This window comes from Sander lucioperca, chromosome 1 (genome assembly GCF_008315115.2).
Source record: "Sander lucioperca isolate FBNREF2018 chromosome 1, SLUC_FBN_1.2, whole genome shotgun sequence".
NCBI classification, from domain to species: Eukaryota; Metazoa; Chordata; class Actinopteri; order Perciformes; family Percidae; genus Sander; species Sander lucioperca.
The window spans coordinates 31,342,419-31,362,401 of NC_050173.1; the positions used below are offsets into that span (position 1 = coordinate 31,342,419).

Genomic DNA, 19,983 nt, shown 5'->3' on the forward strand with positions numbered 1-19,983 from the left:
AAGTACAGTTGAATAAAACATCCTGGGACAGAGGAACGATTTCTAGCTACACTAGGGACCATGAAAAATGTATTTCCAATTACATTTGGACATGGTACTGTCAGATATTCCCAAATCGTTATATAATATTTTTGTCACTGTGACAGGAATCAGGAATGTTACTGTCAACCTACATTTCAGAGCCATGTATCAAAATAGAACACTTCCTCTGATGCCACACACACACACACACACACACACACTTTGTTGCATACTACAGTATGCATTAGACAAAAAGATAAACATGTCACCTACAGCAGTACAAAGAAAATACATAGTCCTGATCGCGCAGCGAGACCGACAACATGGTCGATGTTCTGCTCTATTGTACTGCAGTATTGAACAGCAGTGACATAGGAGCTGTTGTTGCTGGTGCTACTGAAATTCAATATACTCCAACTGGCAGGGGCCATGTCCTGCGAAATCCATTATGAAACAGGCCTCTACTTAGGAGTACAAAGGCCCCATCTTTGCATGTTTGTGAGTGTGTGTACAGTGTAATTGCTGATAATATTGAGCTCATGGGAGCACACAATGTGTACCAAACTGTACCCGTCTTCCTATCAGTGTCATCCCTGCTCGTCTGCTTCTCCCTCCATCTGTTTCATCTCTCTGCTGTCCTCCAGGCTGCATCACTCTCAAGTGTCTGATCCACTCTACTTCATCAGTCCCTTCAGGATTCAAATGACTTTAATGGCAAAACTGTTTTCAGCAAAATTAAATTGCACCTACTGTTTAAAGTGTAACTCTTGCCAAAATGCAACCTAGGGTCTTTTTGTGAATGTACCCGAGTTAAACTTTTGTTTAAAAGCATAATTAGGACGGAAACGGCACTTTTAAGATTTACCGTAGTCTCGTTTTCGGTCAAATGGCCTTTTGAATGGGAGAGCTAGGGGCACTACTATGATCGCATCAAAATAGCTATTTTTAAAACACTAAGAAGGCTCGACACAACATGAAACTTTGCTCGAAGTATCACCAGGGGCTCTACACATGAACTCAAGCATTGAGAACATTGTTTGTGTACACAGAGTTCACTAAAAAGAACAGTACAGTAACAGAACAGTAACAACTCACTTTAGCTGTTGGTTTTTCTGGTCGCCGTCCATCTTGTCAGTCAGAAAGTGTCGATCTCCGAATTGCGAATGAACGGACTCCATAGGAGGAAATGTAATTCTTATATGAGGCTCCTTTTTCAACTACAAGGTCAATATTGTGTTTCACTAACGACAAAACAACAAATTATCCGTGCATTTATATGGAACTAAGCTTTAGGAGCTTTCCATCTTTACTCTCCTCCCTGTTACGTTGCATTCGGAGATCAACTCTTTTTGACTGGCTCGATAGACGGCGACCGGAAAAACAGCTACAGTGAGTTGCTTAAAACCTTTCTTTTTAGTAAACTCTGTGTACACAAACAATGTTCTCAATGCTGGAGTTCATGTGTAGAGACCCTGGTGATACTTGGAGCAAAGTTTCATGTTGTGTCGAGCCTTCTTAGTGTTTTAAAAATAGCAATTTTGATGCAATCATAGTAGTGCCCCTAGCACTCCCATTCAAAAGACCATTTGACCGAAAACGAGAATATGGTAAATCTTAAAAGTCCTAATTATGCTTTTAAACGAAAGTTTGACTTGGGTACATTCACAAAAAGAGAGTTACGTTTTAAGGCCTGTTATGAGATTATAGTTATCTCAGATCTTTCCTGGTATAAAAACTCCCACTTCTTTATAGACTTGATTTTCATCACATTAATTACAGTATTCGTCCATGAATATATACTTAAAGATAAGGAAATATATGTCATGGAAAGGTAATTGACAAGTTGCTATTAATGGGCATCTATACAGTAGGTTAGCCATAGGGGCACACTCATTTTCAGCCCCGGAGATTCATGCCTTAGACTGGCCCACTCTACTTCACTCCTTGACTATATTAAAATAATGCAATAGCGCACTGTTCTCTATAGCCTTGTAATTCAGTGTATTTTTGTATACTATCACCATTTCCAATTCAGTGCAAATAAGCGTTGCTTCACAATAGATTTATTAAAAAAGTTAACATCTTTACAACAACACAATGTTTAAAAATATCAGAATCTAGTTTTTTGTGCAAATAAGTGTTCATACCCAAACCTTGAAATAAAATAAAATAAAATAAAAAGACAAAAAGAATAAAATAAATGTATTTCACTTTCTAATGACACCATCATCTATTTTTTCCTTTGTATAATATTTTATATAATGTTCTATTCCCTTTCAGTCATGGGCTATTACTAACCTACTTTTGATAATAAAAAGCATAATGGGTCACTATGGGCATAGAAAGCGGTTATATTGTAACTAATCTGATCATGTTTGCTTGTTCACATACTGTGGTACAACAGCTTATGTGCCTTCCACACTGACAGCAGCTATCCCTTGCACACAACTGGCTCTGCTTCTGACACTAAATCACATTTTAAAAATTGTCATAATTCTCAGCACAAATTTCCCTTTTTTACAAAGGTTGCTGAGGTAGTTAAACAACTCCACAGTGGCAAAGCCCCAGGGATTGATGAGATCCGTCCAGAAATGCTTAAAGCTCTGGGTGTGGAGGGGTTGTCTTGGTTGACACGCCTCTTCAACATTGCGTGGAAGTCGGGGACGGTGCCTAAGGAGTGGCAGACCGGGGTGGTGGTTCCCCTTTTCAAAAAGGGGGACCAGAGGGTGTGTGCCAATTACAGGGGTATCACCCTTCTCAGCCTCCCTGGTAAAGTCTACTCCAAGGTGCTGGAAAGGAGGGTTCGGTCGATAGTCGAACCTCAGGTTGAAGAGGAACAATGCGGATTCCGTCCTGGTCGTGGAACAACGGACCAGATCTTTACTCTCGCAAGGATCCTGGAGGGAGCCTGGGAGTATGCCCAACCAGTCTACATGTGCTTTGTGGATCTGGAGAAGGCGTATGACCGGGTCCCCCGGGAGATACTGTGGGAGGTGCTGCGGGAGTATGGGGTGAGGGGGTCCCTTCTCAGGGCCATCCAATCTCTGTACGACCAAAGCGAGAGCTGTGTCCGGGTTCTCGGCAGTAAGTCGGACTCGTTTCAGGTGAGAGTTGGCCTCCGCCAGGGCTGCGCTTTGTCACCAATCCTGTTTGTAGTATTTATGGACAGGATATCGAGGCGTAGTCGGGGTGGAGAGGGGTTGCAGTTTGGTGAGCTGGGGATCTCATCGCTGCTTTTTGCGGATGATGTGGTCCTGATGGCATCGTCGGCCTGTGACCTTCAGCACTCACTGGATCGGTTCGCAGCCGAGTGTGAAGCGGCTGGGATGAGGATCAGCACCTCTAAATCTGAGGCCATGGTTCTCAGCAGGAAACCGATGGAGTGCCTTCTAAAGGTAGGGAATGAGTCTTTACCCCAAGTGAAGGAGTTCAAGTACCTTGGAGTCTTGTTCGCGAGTGAGGGGACAATGGAGCGGGAGATTGGTCGGAGAATCGGCGCAGCGGGTGCGGTATTACACTCAATTTATCGCACCGTTGTGACGAAAAGAGAGCTGAGCCAGAAGGCAAAGCTCTCAATCTACCGGTCAGTTTTCGTTCCTACCCTCACCTATGGTCATGAAGGCTGGGTCATGACCGAAAGAACGAGATCCAGGGTACAAGCGGCCGAAATGGGTTTCCTCAGGAGGGTGGCTGGCGTCTCCCTTAGAGATAGGGTGAGAAGCTCAGTCATCCGTGAGGAGCTCGGAGTAGAGCCGATGCTCCTTCGCATCGAAAGGAGCCAGTTGAGGTGGTTCGGGCATCTGGTAAGGATGCCCCCTGGGCGCCTCCCTAGGGAGATGTTCCAGGCACGTCCAGCTGGGAGGAGGCCTCGGGGAAGACCCAGGACTAGGTGGAGGGATTATATCTCCAACCTGGCCTGGGAACGCCTCGGGATCCCCCAGTCGGAGCTGGTTAATGTGGCTCGGGAAAGGGAAGTTTGGGGTCCCCTGCTGGAGCTGCTACCCCCGCGACCCGTTACCGGATAAGCGGAAGAAGATGGATGGATGGACAAAGCTTTCTCAAGTCTCAAAATGAAGTCACCTTTAACCAGACTGCCCTCTGCAGTGGGCTGCATGAATGAATGGTGGGCTGCAAGAAAAAAAATAGACCTAAATAAATAAAAAGAGTGGGCTGCGAGTGCAGGCAGCCTATGGACAGCATCCATGATATATTTCAACTATGATTTCAACCCTGTACCATGACTGATTCTCCCGGTGCTCCCTATTAGCCAATCCGGGCCTGGTTAGCCATGTTAGGTAGACATTACCATTACTGATATCAGCCTCATAATTTGACTCTGCTAAAAAAGGGCTTCTTTAGATACAAAGCCCTTCTTTATGGTGTCTCTTCAATCATGAGCTGGAACCCAAAATGGGTCACAGAGATGTTTATTGGTGAATCTTATTTAAAAAAAAAAAAAAAAACTTGATTATCTAGCTAAGAATTGGCTGAATTTTTGTTTTTGCCGTAAGCTCTAAACCAATTTCTTCCTCCCCCCCTTTTGTGCAGTTTCCTAGAGCATCTTGAAAGAGATTTCGGGAAAAGTCATTAATTATTAGCATCTCCCTTGTCAGGACAGTTCTGTGTGAGATATAGAGAATAGGTCTACATCTCTTGTGCTTTGGCAGTGATTGGTAAACACAAAAAAGCTACCCTAATTCAAGAATAAAAATAACTCATCAGGGATATTTCAAACCGTCACTGTAAGAAACTGAGGCAAAAACATGCTTCAAAAGAAGCTGGTGAGGAGATGTTGGAAAACATCATCTGAAATATTACATCAACATTTCATGCCCAGGGAGGCTGCGAACAACTGCAAACTATTAGAAAAAGGAGCAAATACTGGGAGGCAAATCTGTTTTGATCCAATCAGGTTGATTCAACTTGATATGAACTGAAACTTCAAACTCTGTTAAGTCTTTTGTAACAAGCAACTCATATGACCAATATGTTCCTAAGAAAGAAATTGTGTATTTTTAAAACACAGATACACATTCAGCCTCTTGTAGAGTATACAGTATAGGCTTTTTACAAATTCTGTAAATTACCCTGATGAAGGCCCTGTGCCAAAATATGTAAGGGAAAAAAAAGATTCTTCCAGTGTTGCTGAGTTGTTTTTTCATATTCTGTCTTTTGATACTTGAACACCTATAGTAGTTGCCTGGTGTAGTAGCAACACGCTCCCCCTACAAGGTTATACACACAAAATAAGGAGCAAGATTATTTGAGCAATTTATGTTTGGTTATATATGAGACTTGTGGAATGGGCTCCTCATCCCCTGGAGTAGAACAGCCATATATTCTCTCCAGCACTTTTTTTCGCCAGCAGTGTTATCCCCATTGTTACCTAAGGTTAGCAAGCTAAGGCCGTTGAATTGTTGCCTAGCAAAGGGAATTAACACTCCATGTGCCCTTTCAGGTCCTGTTCTCTTTGATGTGAGCAGTTTAAGTTAATTATCTTATCACAATTAATTCATTTAGGCAAATGTCAGGGCCAGACATGGTCACTGTGAAAAAATCCTCCTCAGTCACTGATTAGTTTAAGCTTAATTCAAAATCCAAAAGTGTCTTCTCTACCCAGACAAAGCTTGATTTACTATAGATGGCCAATCCGCTTAAAAGAATAATTTGACATTTTTGGTATATTTGCTTATTCACTTTCTTGCTGAGCGTTAGATGAGAAGATTGATACCACTCTCATCTCTTAACGCTAAATATGATGCTGCAGCCAGGAGACTGCTCGCTTAGGTTAGCATAAAGAATGGCAGCTAGCCTGACTCTGCCCAGACATAACAAAATCTACCTACCAGCACCTCTAAAGCTTGTAAAAAATGACTGCTCCAAGCCAAGAAACAGTTAAGCACAACCCCCCCATAAAACTACAACTCTTTGGTTTTACAGGTATATTTTTGTACAAATTAAACAACTGTGATGTAACATAATTGAGCTTTAGAAGCGCTGACAGGCAAAATTAGTTACTATTTGACAGAGCTAGCCTAGCTGTTTCCATTCTTTATGCTTAGCTAAGCTAACCGGCTGCTGACAATAGCTTCATAATTACCATAGAGATACCAAGAGTGGTATCGATCTTCTCATCTAACTCTCGGCATGAAAGAGATATATGACCAGTGGCATGTCTTTGAAGACAAAAGCTCAGTGAAGCCTCATCATTCTGTGAGAAATTTACCACCAGTACTCTGTGAGGGGACAGAGAGACCACGCTGCCTCTGGGCTGCAGTTTAATGCAAAGCAGTGAGGATCTAATTACAAGGCAGAGCGGGGCCAGATACTGTATGCCCGGCTCCATTCGGAGGCACAGACAAGATCCCTTGGGAAAGACAAGAGAAACTCAGGCTGGATATTCTGTCTGCTTCTCTTTCAATTGCTGTCATTCTAAAGAGACTCCCTGTCCAGCAGAATTGATGGCTTGATACAGGGAAAGGAGAACCACCCGCAATAAAATGCAATTCAAATTCAAAATTCAGATGGGGTTCTTCACAAACTGAACCAAAATGTAGGAATTATGTTACAAGAGAGCAATACAAACTAGTACAGTACTTCCTTTTAGTATTTGTTCAACACGTTTATGAGGAAAAAAAAACACTGCACTTCATACGGGGAAGGATCCGACTGTGCACTACAGTTGTCCCTTTGTCAATTCTACAAAGGTGCAATGCACAGTTTAATAGGTTCCGTGGTTCCTGTGTTTAAACACTTAAGTGATTAGTCGATTGATGAAACAAATTTGATAATTGATTTATCATTAAAGTAAAAATGCCAAAATGCTCTGGTTCCAGCTACCCATATGTGTATAAGGATTTGCTGTTGTTTGTATAATTGTAAATTGAATATTTTGGAATTTGTTTCATCACTGTATGACATTTCAATTTATGTGAATCAAAAAAGTAATTAAATGATTCAATTAATCTGGGAATTAAGCAACAGATTTATCAAAAATTAAAACGATCATTTGTTGCAGCTATGTTCCTAAAACAAAATTGTTAATGCAAATTACAAAGAACGGCTCCAGGCATATAGTATGTGAATACTGGCTTATAAGAGCAGAGTCAGTATGAAATCACTACCAGGAGGGAGTGAATTATTGACAGTCAATCAGTTCTGACTGACCAATCCAATATTCTGTGACAGTTTTTAGGATTTATATGGATTTACTACCAGTTTATTGTATCTAATCTGAAATATACATATGGATACAGCCAACATTACCACCAACGATACCAAGATTAATATTAAGTACCAGAATAATGCGGCAATCAGATAAGCACTAATAAACTAACAACTAATGTGTCGGATGCTGATGCAATATTTTGTCTAAAATGTCCACAGAGTAAAACCCTGGATCCAGTCAGAAAATTCACTACCATCCTTTATAAGCACATAAAAGGACATTTTTTTATCTCACTGCCTGCAGGAGAGGAGATGAACAGGAATGCGTAAAATCTATATGAATATCAAAGACTGTATCACAAGGAAAATAGCCTTTAACCAATCCACTCGGGTATCTAAACTCAAATGTGAATCTGTAAAGGGCGAGATTATGTAGTCACACAGGCCACGGTGCTGTGATAACATTTTAACATAAAGGCTCTGTTTCATTATCTCAACCCGTTCAAAACACAATTGTCATCACCATGGTTTTATATTTCAGCACATATGAAAGACAAACACCCAGAAACATTTAGAGCGGTGTATGGCATTTTTCTGATAACCAAACACACAAACATTGCAAGAATGAAAGTAGTTTTTATCTTAGTCACATCCTCAACTCAGACTCAGAATGCCAGAGGGTGGTAGTGATGAGGTGGTGGGGTGTGGGCAGCATGCATTTTCCCAGGATACTTAGGTTGCACGGGTTATGTGAGTTTGCTTTTGGTAGGGTTTTCTGAAGATAGGTTTCCTCTCTCATTGGTTGAGGAATTTAACCATGGGATCTGAAAATGATGCAACAGTATCTTTATTTAGTAGTCTTTATTATGTGTGTAAGAAACAAACTCCAGTAGAGGAGGAGGAGGAGGAGGAGGGCCAGAATGCTGGAGCCTACCCGGACTCTGAGAACTGCAGGGCTGATTTAAGATCATTGTCGAAGCCTGCTTGTATGATCACAGCTGACCTGACCTGGGGTCTCATTTATAAACGTGGCGTACGCACAAAACGGGGCTGAAAATGCACGTACGCCACTTCCCACGCAAAGGTTGTGATTTATAAAAAACGAACTTGACGGGAGAATGTGCGGTCCTCCACGCAAACTCTGACCCATGCGTACGCACATTTTGGAGACAATGGGAATTGGCGACGCAGATGGTGAGGTGGTGAACTGAAGTCAGACTGCAGAAAGTAAATGGGAATAACGATTACTCGTAATATTTCGAAGTATTGATGCCTCACGCACATTTTTTCACTCCATATCATCCACGTTATCATGAAGATTAAATCCAGCAGTGTTATTTGCGCTTGTACTGAATGATAATTGTTCCATAAACACCTCCAACTCAAATCTTAAATAAAAAATAGTTCTTAATGTTTAATCGGCGCTGTCTCGCCCTCACATTGTCCGCTACGTACGGAGCACAGGAGGAGGAGATGGCCCGACTGCATGGAATACAGGATAGCATCAAATACCCTACCATTAGATAACGGCAGAACACAGTGTAAATAACTAAATATCTGTCTTTAATACTGTGCATATATCATCAAATGTCAAAGTCTGGAAATACAGCCGTTAAGCTCTCGCGCAATCGTTACCCTTAATGTCCTCGTTATCGGTCTGAACTTTAATACTGTTTGTGACAAAACCTGCATGAAGAAAAGTGTGTTTGCCTATTAGACTTTCTTTCATCTTCAAATTGTATCTCGGGGTGGGGGATACCACTAGTTAATGCTGTGTTGGCAAGGTGTTAACAATCACAAATTGTTGTAAACATACAAATACTGTGGTGAACCTGTGCGTAATGCTGCATGATGGCACTGCTGGCCCTGCAGGAGGACTCCGCCAATGACAGAATCAGGAGAAAAAGAGACTTCAGGGACCATGACGATGACTGGCTAATATGCCGATTTAAATTCCCTAAAGCTGTGCTCTTGGATCTGTGTACCTAATTGGGTCCAGCAGAGAGGGCAACACGCCGGAACCAAATACAGGTACTCGCCACTCTGGGTGAAACCGGCTGTTTCCAGAGGGAAATGTCAGACAGCTGAGTGTTTTTTTTAATAAATATTATATATAATCTTCATTTTTATCACTAAGGCTTGTTTGGATATAATATATCGTTCTGTTAAATCTTATTATATACATCTGGTATATCGAAGCTGCCCGAGTGCCGTAATGCCTGCCGTTTTGGACGTATTATTAATACATGTAGTCTATAGATCAGGTTTCCCTACACTGTGCAAGAACAGGTCGAAATTATAATTCAATTTGCAGCAATTCCTGAACGTCTGAGAAGTTTTTTGCTTTTTCTCCGCCAGTCATCATGATTCGGTGCAACAACTGCCATTGTCATTCATATACTGATCAGCATCCACGAGGTGCTTTGCATTGTCTATTTATGGTTAAAAATCGGTGTGTACAGTGTGGGATAAGAGGCTGATTCACGTACGCACACTTGTAGGTAATCTGTGATTTATAAAGACTTTTTTTTGGCGTACGCCATTTTGGGCTTTTGGGCATACGCACACTTATAGTAAAGATCCTACGCACAGTTTTATAAATGAGACCCCTGATGCCGGGGATAGGCAGTGAGTCCACTCGATCCTTCAGAGCCTCTCTATATAAACTAATGTCATCTTTGGTTTGTAACATTCAATCAGAGTTTGAAAGTTTTAAAACACAGATCAAAAGGTTAATACCAAATATTGTACTTTTTTCCATCTACCCTTTTCACCTGTCTTACTGTAACTTATTTTTGATCAACAGGTCAACTCTTTAATTCTAGGGTCAGGGGATTCTTAAAATAAAAGCGATAATCTCACGAGTGCAGCCCTTGAGTCCCATTGAGTTTAATAAAGTTACTGTATCTGACTTGATCATATGATCCTACAGCTTTCAGCACTCTCTGTGAAAAGATGTCACATCAGGTTTGGGGAGGGAGACTCTCTTGCCCTATTTTTAAAGTAAAAGTTATATTTTTGTCAGTAAGTCACGCCATGCAAAATTGCTCCCCATACAAAGTCTACGTGTGGTAATAATCCATTGAAACCCAATAATTAGACATAAAATGACTCGCTTTTTTGTCCTGCAAATCATTTCTTGCCTTAAAATTCATGAAACGTGTAACCGTTTTGGAGCAACAATTTATGATGTTAATGACACAACTTCAGTAACCAAGCATCTTCACATCTAAAAATGAGGAGGGAAATTACAAAGCGGTGAACATGGAATGGGAAATTAGAGTCCCTTCAAATACATTTATGCAACTATAATCGTGCGAGTATAATCATTTGAATATGTGAAATGCAGATGATACAGACAATAATGATATGGCACATAACAGCCCAGTTGATCACCTTACCTATGGCTCAATATTCTGTGAAACCATAGGACACAAGCCATTATTCATTGATGTAAATTTACAAGACATGCTGATTACCGCCTCCTCAGGGGATTCAGAAGAGTGTCAGTTAAATGGGGATGATTGGTCGCTCAGCTGTTCTGGCAGCTGAATTGGATGACTATGAGGTTAAGCAATTAGCACGGGGTCGCTGAAAAATACGCATGTGGCCTTCTTATTTAGTACCGTATGCTTGTGACAAATTGTTTCTTCTCTCTATAAACCGAATATTTAACATTCCTATCAACACAGCAGTGGACACGTAACAGATAATCTGGCTGGAAACTGCCAGCAGTGTGTGGAGAACAGATAGGGCCTGCTAGGGAGATGATTAGAAACTATAAAGGAAAGATTTAGATCATGTTTGTAGGCGGGGTGTGTTTTGAGTCAAATTAATCTGAATAAGAAAAGAGAAGTACGCAATAAGTGGGAAAGGCGGAGGGAAGGAGGAGAGGAGAAAGAGAGAGAAGCGGGAAGGGGAATTGAGTATGCTCATGCATGTGTGTGGAAATCTTCACATTGCAGTTTGGCAGCAGAGGTCAGAAAGACAGAGAGAGGTTAGGAGTCATTTATATCAGTGAATTAAGTAAAGGAGATTTCTCCTCCCCTGCTGTGATTATGAGTAGAACAATTGTGACAGAGGACAACCAGAGGTTGCGGTCGTCTTCCATTTAGTTCTCACTCAAACTACTATGTTGCTAACACTCTCTACAGAAAGCCACAAGCTCAACAGTGACTGCTCCATTGACGTTTCAGAAAATGCTTATACCAAGAGTTTTAAGCCAACTAGCTACGAGATGAATCCTGACCATAAACCATTTGATTCGGCGCAAAAAAACATTTTGAAAACAGAAAAAAAGGCAAAGGCACAAGACAGTGTACATAAATGATGATAGACTTCAGTGGTAGCAGCTCACTAGCCGTTCGTAGGTTCAGTGAACATTTCCATGGTAACGGTGAGCTCCACCAATCACAGACGTCGCTGTTACGCTTAGGATTGTTGGTATTGGTATAGAACTTTTCTTTAACATCGCAAATAAAACATGTTTTTCTTAAAACAAAGCTGATTTCATAAAGACTTCTGGCTTCTACACAAGCATAAACCATAGTTTCACAATCTCGTAGCTCGTGGTTAGCATAGATATTTTTTATATGTTTTATATCTATGGTGGTAAGTCTACCATGGATGGTTTAGACATTATGGCAAAATCCTTATGGAGAAAATGAATGGGATTTTCACTTCCGTAACCACACTGTTGAGCTCTATACAGTATGTGATCATCAGGTGCTTATATATCATTGCATAGCAGAGAAGAGAGGACTACTCTTATCATAAATGGCTTTAAATACAATTATAATAATTTCTCCATGGATGCAGGACAAAATAAAAACAGTCCAAGCCTTTTCCCTCCTTTAAATTAAGGCATGGATACCCGAACCGAGCCAGCCGGGCCGGGTTCGGACAGATATTTAGAAATGATGGTCGGGTTCGGGTCGGGCTCGGTCACATCAGCGCGATATGGCATTTGTTGTAAAATGGTGCAGTGGCTCCTTTAAGAGAGCTCAGTGTGTGTGTAAAGTGGGCAGAAGAGAGATAGAGAAAGAGGAAGCAGATGTGTAGATGCGACCGAGCAGAGTTGGTGGAATAAGTTTTTTGTACACAGTGTGTGCGGTGTCCGAGATGAACCCCAGACTGAAAGCCAAGTTCATTCATTTGCTCACCAGAAACGGGATTTTAATGGAAACAAAGCAATCAGGAAAGGTTAACACATTGAACATTTTAAATTAAACAGCTTATTAACGTGCGCTTGTTGCCCCGTGTGCGCTGATGCGCTCATCTGTTGACATTTCTGAATGCCTTCCTACAGTTGCTTAATAAAAGATTTCCACACAAACAAACGTACATGTGTCATTAGTATGAGAAAAAAAATGCCTGTTGAGCTCGGGCCGGGTTCGGTCACGGCTCTGTCGGACGCGGGCTGGGCTCGGACAGAAAAATTCGCCCGGACTCTACTTTAAATACATCATGTCATACAGAGGTGATGATTTAACAAACAAATGTAACTCAAGAAGAAGACAGGTTTAAGGAAAGGCAGGGTGTAAACACTGGATTAAGCTTATTCCAACCGGATTATAAGAGAGGTTTGTTCCAAATCTGTGTGCTGTCAGAAGAAAAATACCGAAACTCACTATGGAACATTTAAATCTAAAGCAATGAAAGGACATTTGGCCACAGGGTATTTATGGTAGCCGTTTTCCTCTCGTAAACACAACTGAGATAGTTTGGGATTATTTCAAGCAGCTCTGCGCTGAGCATCATAGCATCAGTCAACACCTCTGCCCCCTGTATTGGATCACACAGTTATACAGAGCTTCAACGTCCCTGCTCTAAATGCAGGACGCCACCTCGGTCATGGAATCTGCCTCTAATAAAATAACCCCGGGGGAGTTGGGCGATAACATCATGGGGCTTGACTTCGTGTCATTCAGCTGGTTCGGTGAATGCAGGAGACAATAGAAACCAAGATAATAAGGAAGGTACCCTTGTGAAATTACACATACTGACATATATTGTATACTAATACTAAAAATATATGTATGGAATTTTGTTTACACTTAGAAGCATATATGGCAAATATATGGAACGTGGTGATATTTTTGACAGTATATGAAAAGATGCAATACTAAGTTAATTTTTTCGAAATAAGATATTTCATCTAAAATATTCCACTATGGACACAATGTTTGTTAACAATATCTTCCAGGTAGAAAACTCCTAAGGCCCGTACATACGATTTAACGGTGCTGAGCAAACACGGTTGAGGAACGACTGGATATACTCTCAATTCCATCTCAAATTGTTTTGTTAATTAATTAGTTGTGCCACAGACTAGCAGTCAGTCCGACCGGCGGTGAGATTTTGCCGTTCGTAACACTAGATTTGCTTTATCAAAGACGCTAGCAAAGCAACACATTACAGAATATAAGAACAGCAAGAACATCAGATAGGTCGGACCACCGTGTTTAAGTATATAGCTTTAAACGTTACAGCTGAAAATGACAACAGAAATAACCAAGTTTGCCGATTTTTGCACAATGTTGCAGTGATTTGGTCTATAGATTGGAGCTATATTATCAAATGCATGTCAACACATCTGCAAAAATATGGAAAGATATTTGTATTGCATGGGGGTAGGAGAACACAAAAATACATATTTTAATGATAAGTTAGTTAATTGATTGGTCGATTGACTGAAAATAATTCTGATTAATAATTAGATTATTTAATTGAAGAAATTTGATATCACCTTGGGCTCTGGGAAATCATCAAGAAAGAAATCGACACATATATAGATTATAAAAAACACAGCAACACACTGACTATACACACAAACTGCAGTTAGAATCAGTGACCCATAAACATTGGATAGCCAACCGTTTGTCAGTGTTTTTGCTGTCCGTCTTTAGGAGAGGGGACAGGATGTCTCTGTGTGTGTGTGTGTGTGTGTGTGTGTGTGTGTGTGTGTGTGTTCGAGGGTAAATGCATGCACATGTGCATGAAGGGCACGGAGGAGTCAGCAGTCTCCCGAAGGAGGAATTTATTTGAAAAGAGCCTCCCATGACCTGGCTTGATCTCGCCCCTTCATTCTTCAGTGGGGGTAGTGCATGCAAATGTGTGTGTCTGCGTGCGTGTGTGTTTGCTCAGTGTTGGGGATTTGCAGATCTGTCTAACGGCTGCCCCCCCAAGGGACAGGACTGCACTCCCACCAATGTCTCATAGCACTAATCTGACTGACAGCTTGGTCCAGCTTTCAGCCAAAAAACAGCCCAGCAGCAAGGTCCAAATACCTGACTGCTGAAGAATCTTATCTGCCATGAGATGACAGAGGGGAAGCTTCTCTCCCCACACTGTTCCCAAGCAAATTCTGAACCGCACGTCTCACTCTCTGCCTCTTTATCTGTCTGTGTGTTAGCACAACACTGTAAGACCAACACTTATCCGGACTCAGCTGCATGTGACGGTTTGACAGGCTGTCACAGCAACAAACTAAAAGGCAGCAGGATGGCACTGTCATTGTACCCTTCTGCAAACACCTTTAAAATCTTCGTACTTGATGCTTCATTTTTGTTTATAACCGTCCATATTGTTCATACGTTTGGATGCATGCAGTTCTTGCATTACTTCAAAGGGAACAACAAGGTTAGCAAACAAGATTCATGATTTCAGCAAAGGTCATATGTTCATATAAATATAAAAGTCAGTATTGGTGAATTACACCTAATTTGACTCTAAGTTTGATCTAACTGAACACTGATTCACTGTTGCACTCCTGTTAATGTTTCTACCACTAATCAGAGCAAAACTACAAGAAACTCCTGCCACGTCAATAAAAACACCCCCGCAAGCCATCTGCCTTGTTTCTTCCTCCTTCAGGGGCAAACTGTGAGCCTACTTAGCTAAGATGCCCACTCACCAATCAGCGGGGATGTTTCACAAGCCATCCAACGCAGCTTGAACTAGATGACCCTCATAATTGAATATTAAACCCCTGATGAGTGGCAAGGCAAACCACCGTAATGCCGACTGGAGGCTATGATTGCAGAGATACGTGCGGTGCTGTTCATGGCAGTGGCAGTCGCATCCTGCTTATACCCCGAGGTTATTCTGTCACACTGTCATAATTTCAATCTTTGGGACAAGAAACATATCTACAGACATACACCCACGCTTACACCGGGGTCCACAGATGCAAGCAGGCATGAATGTACTTGGCACGCACTTACATAAACACAGCCGGCTTTGAAATAAATAATGGCATTGCAGGAAGGCTGTAGAAATTGAGGGAAGGCTTTAGAGTCAAGAAATGAATTTGAGTTTTGGTATTTTTATGTTGGTCCCTGTTCAATGTAGCGAGCTGAATAACAAGGAAGGAGGAATATGTAGACAGCAGCAGAACTGACAAAAGTTTAAAGAGCAACACGTGACTCTAGCTGTGTTCGAAACCGCTCCCTCATTCACTCACTATTCCCTATATAGTGTTTATTAAATAGTGAAATATATAGGGAACGACCAAATGAGATTTCAGACACTCACTGAAAACACATCGTTGCGTGACTTGCGTCAAGAGATGCGCCCATTGTTTGTGTGATGGAGGCGGGCGCGTCCAGCATCATGTAAACAAATCAAAACTAAAATACTTCTAATACGTCCCTGAAACAAACACAGCACTCAGGAGAATCGTAAAAGGTTGTATATATGTTGCATGTTACATTTACACTGTATAGAAACGAAAGTCCGCTCCATTTTTCCTTTTCAGTTTTTGCTGTGATTTCGGCTTCTTCTTCTCCTCCGGGAAAACACGGACGCATTGCATTGTGATATACGGTTGTAAAATGTCAATCATATGTACACTCAAATTAGCAGTGCACTGTGGGTATTCTATAGTGGACTATATAGTGAATGAAATTTACCGCGGAGAATTCGAACACCACTACAAAATGGCGTTATTTCCGTGATAGGGAACGGTTTCAAACCCAGCTTCTGCAACACCATTGTGATTAGGGCTCGGTATCGTTCAAAAGTTTTCAATACCACTACAGATACCAATTCCACCCTTTCGCAACACATAATCACAACATCAAAGTTTTACAGGAAGCTGGAGTTTTATCCTTCCACCAACTTTAGCGAAGCTGAAACAACATGCTGAGTCCCCTGCTGCTTCAAGAGGCTCCCTGTGAAAGCACAGCCAAGAGGCTAACTCTTAGAGAAATGCCTCATTTAGACTCAAACTGGCACCAGCAGTTGACAGACAGCCCAGAATACAAACATCCCTATGAAGGGTGTCCTGTCTGGCTAACTGATCTGTGAGGATAAAGCAATTAAAATGTACAGAGAACATCCCTGAGCAAACAAAGAACATGACCGATATCTTAAAGGTCCCATGGCATGAAAATTTCACTTTATGAGTTTTTTTAACATTAATATGAGTTCCCCCAGCCTGCCTATGGTCCCCCAGTGGCTAGAAATGGCGATAGGTGTAAACCGAGCCCTGGGTATCCTGCTCTGCCTTTGAGAAAATGAAAGCTCAGATGGGGCGATCTGAAATCTCCTCCTTATGGGGTCATAAGGAGGAAAGTTACCTCCCCTTTCTCTGCTTTGCCCGCCCAGAGAATTTGGCCCGCCCATGACAAAGAGAGAGACATCATGGCTTGAAAACAAGCGAAGCATGGCAGTTGGTCAAGGCCACACCCCCACCCTCCACCTTGCCCCCCCTCTCTCCTCCTCAATAGCATTTAAAGCTACAGACACAGAAATGGCACATCCTAAGTAAAGCTCATTGTGGGACTGGCTCTAGTGGCTGTAATTCTGCACCAAGGCTGAATTTCGGGGAAAGAGACTTCAGATACAGTATTAGGGGACCACTAAGGCCTATATAAAAGCATCCAAAAAGCAGCATGTCATAGGACCATTAAAGATTATCAGTTGTGACAGGGCAGTCACAACAAACCTGGGATAAACATAGTTCTCATCAGAGAGTAAATGATCTCTACAACGTGATAATCTCTCTTACTCATCAGTGTTCAATAGAGCGAATATAAAAGAAGGGAAAGTGATACTGTAATAGTATGTGTTAGTGTTAAGTTTCACTATGTGGGTCAGTTACATCTCTAACGTTTTAATGTTGCGTGGTGGCTTTGCTACGGCATAGTAGTAGAGGCATTTACAATTTTTGATGGTTACAAATATGTGGTAAAAATAGCTAAATATAAATGCATTTAAAAAAAACAGACCAGTCTTGAAATTGTTTCAAAGTAAAGTTCTCAGTTCCTTCTTGAAATCATTTGGTTGGCTTTTTTTTTTTTGGCACTTGGTTTTTGGTTTGCAGAGGCAGCTTCAAGCTTCAAGCTGCAAAGAGTCCACCAGGTACACCACTGTGCAGTAGGTGTTTGCATCTATTCTTGGATATCATTGCAGCTGCAGCATCAACACAGAATGCCAACCCTCTGTCACAGCTATAATCATCCCAGCATGTAGCTGACGCCCTGTCTGTCCCTTAGAAAAAGACACTGCTCTTGTCATTATAATGTCTTAATAATTATCATTAAACGGAGAGAGAGAGAGAGAGAGAGAGAGAGAGAGAGAGAGAGAGAGAGAGAGAGAGAGAGAGAGAGAGAGAGAGAGAAAGAGAGAGAGAGACACACACAGAGAGACAGACAGAGAGACAGAGAGAGAGGCAGGCAGCACCTTGTAGCTGCATGATGAATGAGGGTGCCAGCTGTATTCACCCAACTAGCAGCGCTGTCTCTGATAGGGTTTGGCCCCATGCTCTGAGACCTGTCTCATTAACCACAGTGATCATCATGCATTAACAGAGAGACAGAGAGAGGAAATAAATCATTTTTTAATAAGATATGAACCCCCAGTTTTTGAAAGTATAATAGCTGCCTGAATGCATTGAACATGCTCTCACTGACGGGCAACATGGCTCTGACAGAATGTCACACTTTCGAGCACACCATGTGTTTTTTAGATTTACCACACATTTAGAGAAACGGACAGGCAGGGGCCAACACTGGAACCCACTTTCTTGCTCCCCATTGTTTGGGTTTCCTGCATTATTGATGTGGAGCTGACATTTTACACTCTGCTTTTCTGAAGCCAAAGCCACACTGTCACCTGCAGCACTGTCTCCACAATGACCAATCTGACATACTGTCAGAGCACCAAAATGATGGTCTTACTGTATTTGTTAGTGAGATCATTGTGATGTGCTTCACTCCATCGGCACTACTATATATTTTAAATACATAGAATAAAAATAAAAAAACATCCATTCATAAGTTTGACAACACCAACTGTCTCTATGATGACTGTTATGTCTTTCTTGTCCTCATGGTTTAGCAGCACTTACTGCGACTGACTGTTACTCTGGCTGGCATCAGGGGCGTGGTTAGGAGTCAGCGCAGGTCAGTCCCTATGATCCTATAGTACACTATGATGGAACTAATGGTTGCTGGGAACGTGAAAATACTTTTAGCAAGCCTCAAAATCATGCCATAAAAAGATCTCACTCAGCAAAGCAACCTTACAGCAACATCACCCTGATACCACAGAGAAACTGTCAGTCCCATACTAAGTGTAGTTTCAGCACTCATTAATAACAGTTCTCACCGTGCATTTGTAATTTGTATTTTGAAATTAAAAATAAATGCATAAATATTAAGTCCATATGATGTAATGCTGACTTGCGAGGGCACCTTTGCTCTCTCACCGTGTTTTCAGTCACACACTTATTTTCATCTTGCATGTTTCTGCGCAAGAGCAGCTTTTCATGCACTCGTAAACAGCTGATGTGGTTGATTATCATATTGCAATCCATCCATTGAACAGCCTTGCACCGTGCGCAAACTAACAATGTTTTTATTTAGCCAGTGTGCAAGTTACTCTAGCTATTCCCTTAAAACCCCACAGAAAAGAATTACAGCCTACCTTGGTTCGGCGTGACAGCTCCGTAGGTCGACTTGTAGCAGTGGCTGGCAACAATGTGACGCTCGCAGTAAAGATCACAGTTGGTACTTTAAGCGCAGAAGTTTTGACGAGTCGGTGACTGGAGGATCACACACGCTGTGTCGGTGCCTGACGGATCTGTGTATCACACACCACTGTGGAGTGTTTATGACAACGCCCAAAACAATACTGATCTGGTTGATTCGCCACCGGTCATTAGCGCGTGTTTAAAGATGTTGCTGTCCAACTCGGCTGTGCGCAACGGTGCGCTTCCTCTCTCTCCCGACGTAGTCACCAAACTAAACGCTCCCTAAGGACACGTGACCAAACCAAGGGGGACGGGAATAGCTCAGATTCCCCCCACGGCAGCAGCTGGGATCTGTTACACCGCTGATCCAGTGCCCGTGCAACAAACCCGAGCTGTGCGCACCCACACTCCTCCTCCTCCACCGCCCTCCCATCCCCTGTGGCCTCACGGTGTCGCTGTCATGTTTACCTTAAAATGCACTAAAGGCAATAAATATATGGAAATGCACCTGTGAAATGCAACTATGTTGGCCCTAACATTTGAGAGAACTATTATAAATGTAATTTTAACCTTTGATCTTTTTCTATATCTCTCTCTGATGTTTTAACTCTAAATAAAACCACAGTAACCTTGCTAGATAAAACCAGTAGGCTATAAAAACAGATAGCCCTAACTAGCAAAACAATTACACCTTTGAGTGTTTAAGTCTTGCCGGCTAGCACCCAGCATTTTTTTGCTTGTGTTTTGGGACGTGCCCCACCTTTATTTGGCCACTTGTTGATAAAGCATCCTAGGCTGAATGATGGTCTAACTCTCCA

At 41.9% G+C, this 19,983-nt stretch overlaps 1 protein-coding gene across 2 annotated transcripts in view; it reads right to left on the minus strand.

The window, feature by feature from the left end:
* The window catches only part of mid2 (midline 2), a 164,686-nt gene extending 145,148 nt beyond the window's left edge, over positions 1 to 19,538 (minus strand). For both annotated transcript variants that reach the window (XM_036002289.1, XM_031303292.2), the window contains exon 1: positions 19,120 to 19,538. The gene's annotated coding sequence lies outside the window, so the exon portion shown is untranslated. The remainder of the gene's footprint in view (positions 1 to 19,119) is intronic.
* Between the last annotated feature and the right edge of the window lie 445 nt (positions 19,539 to 19,983).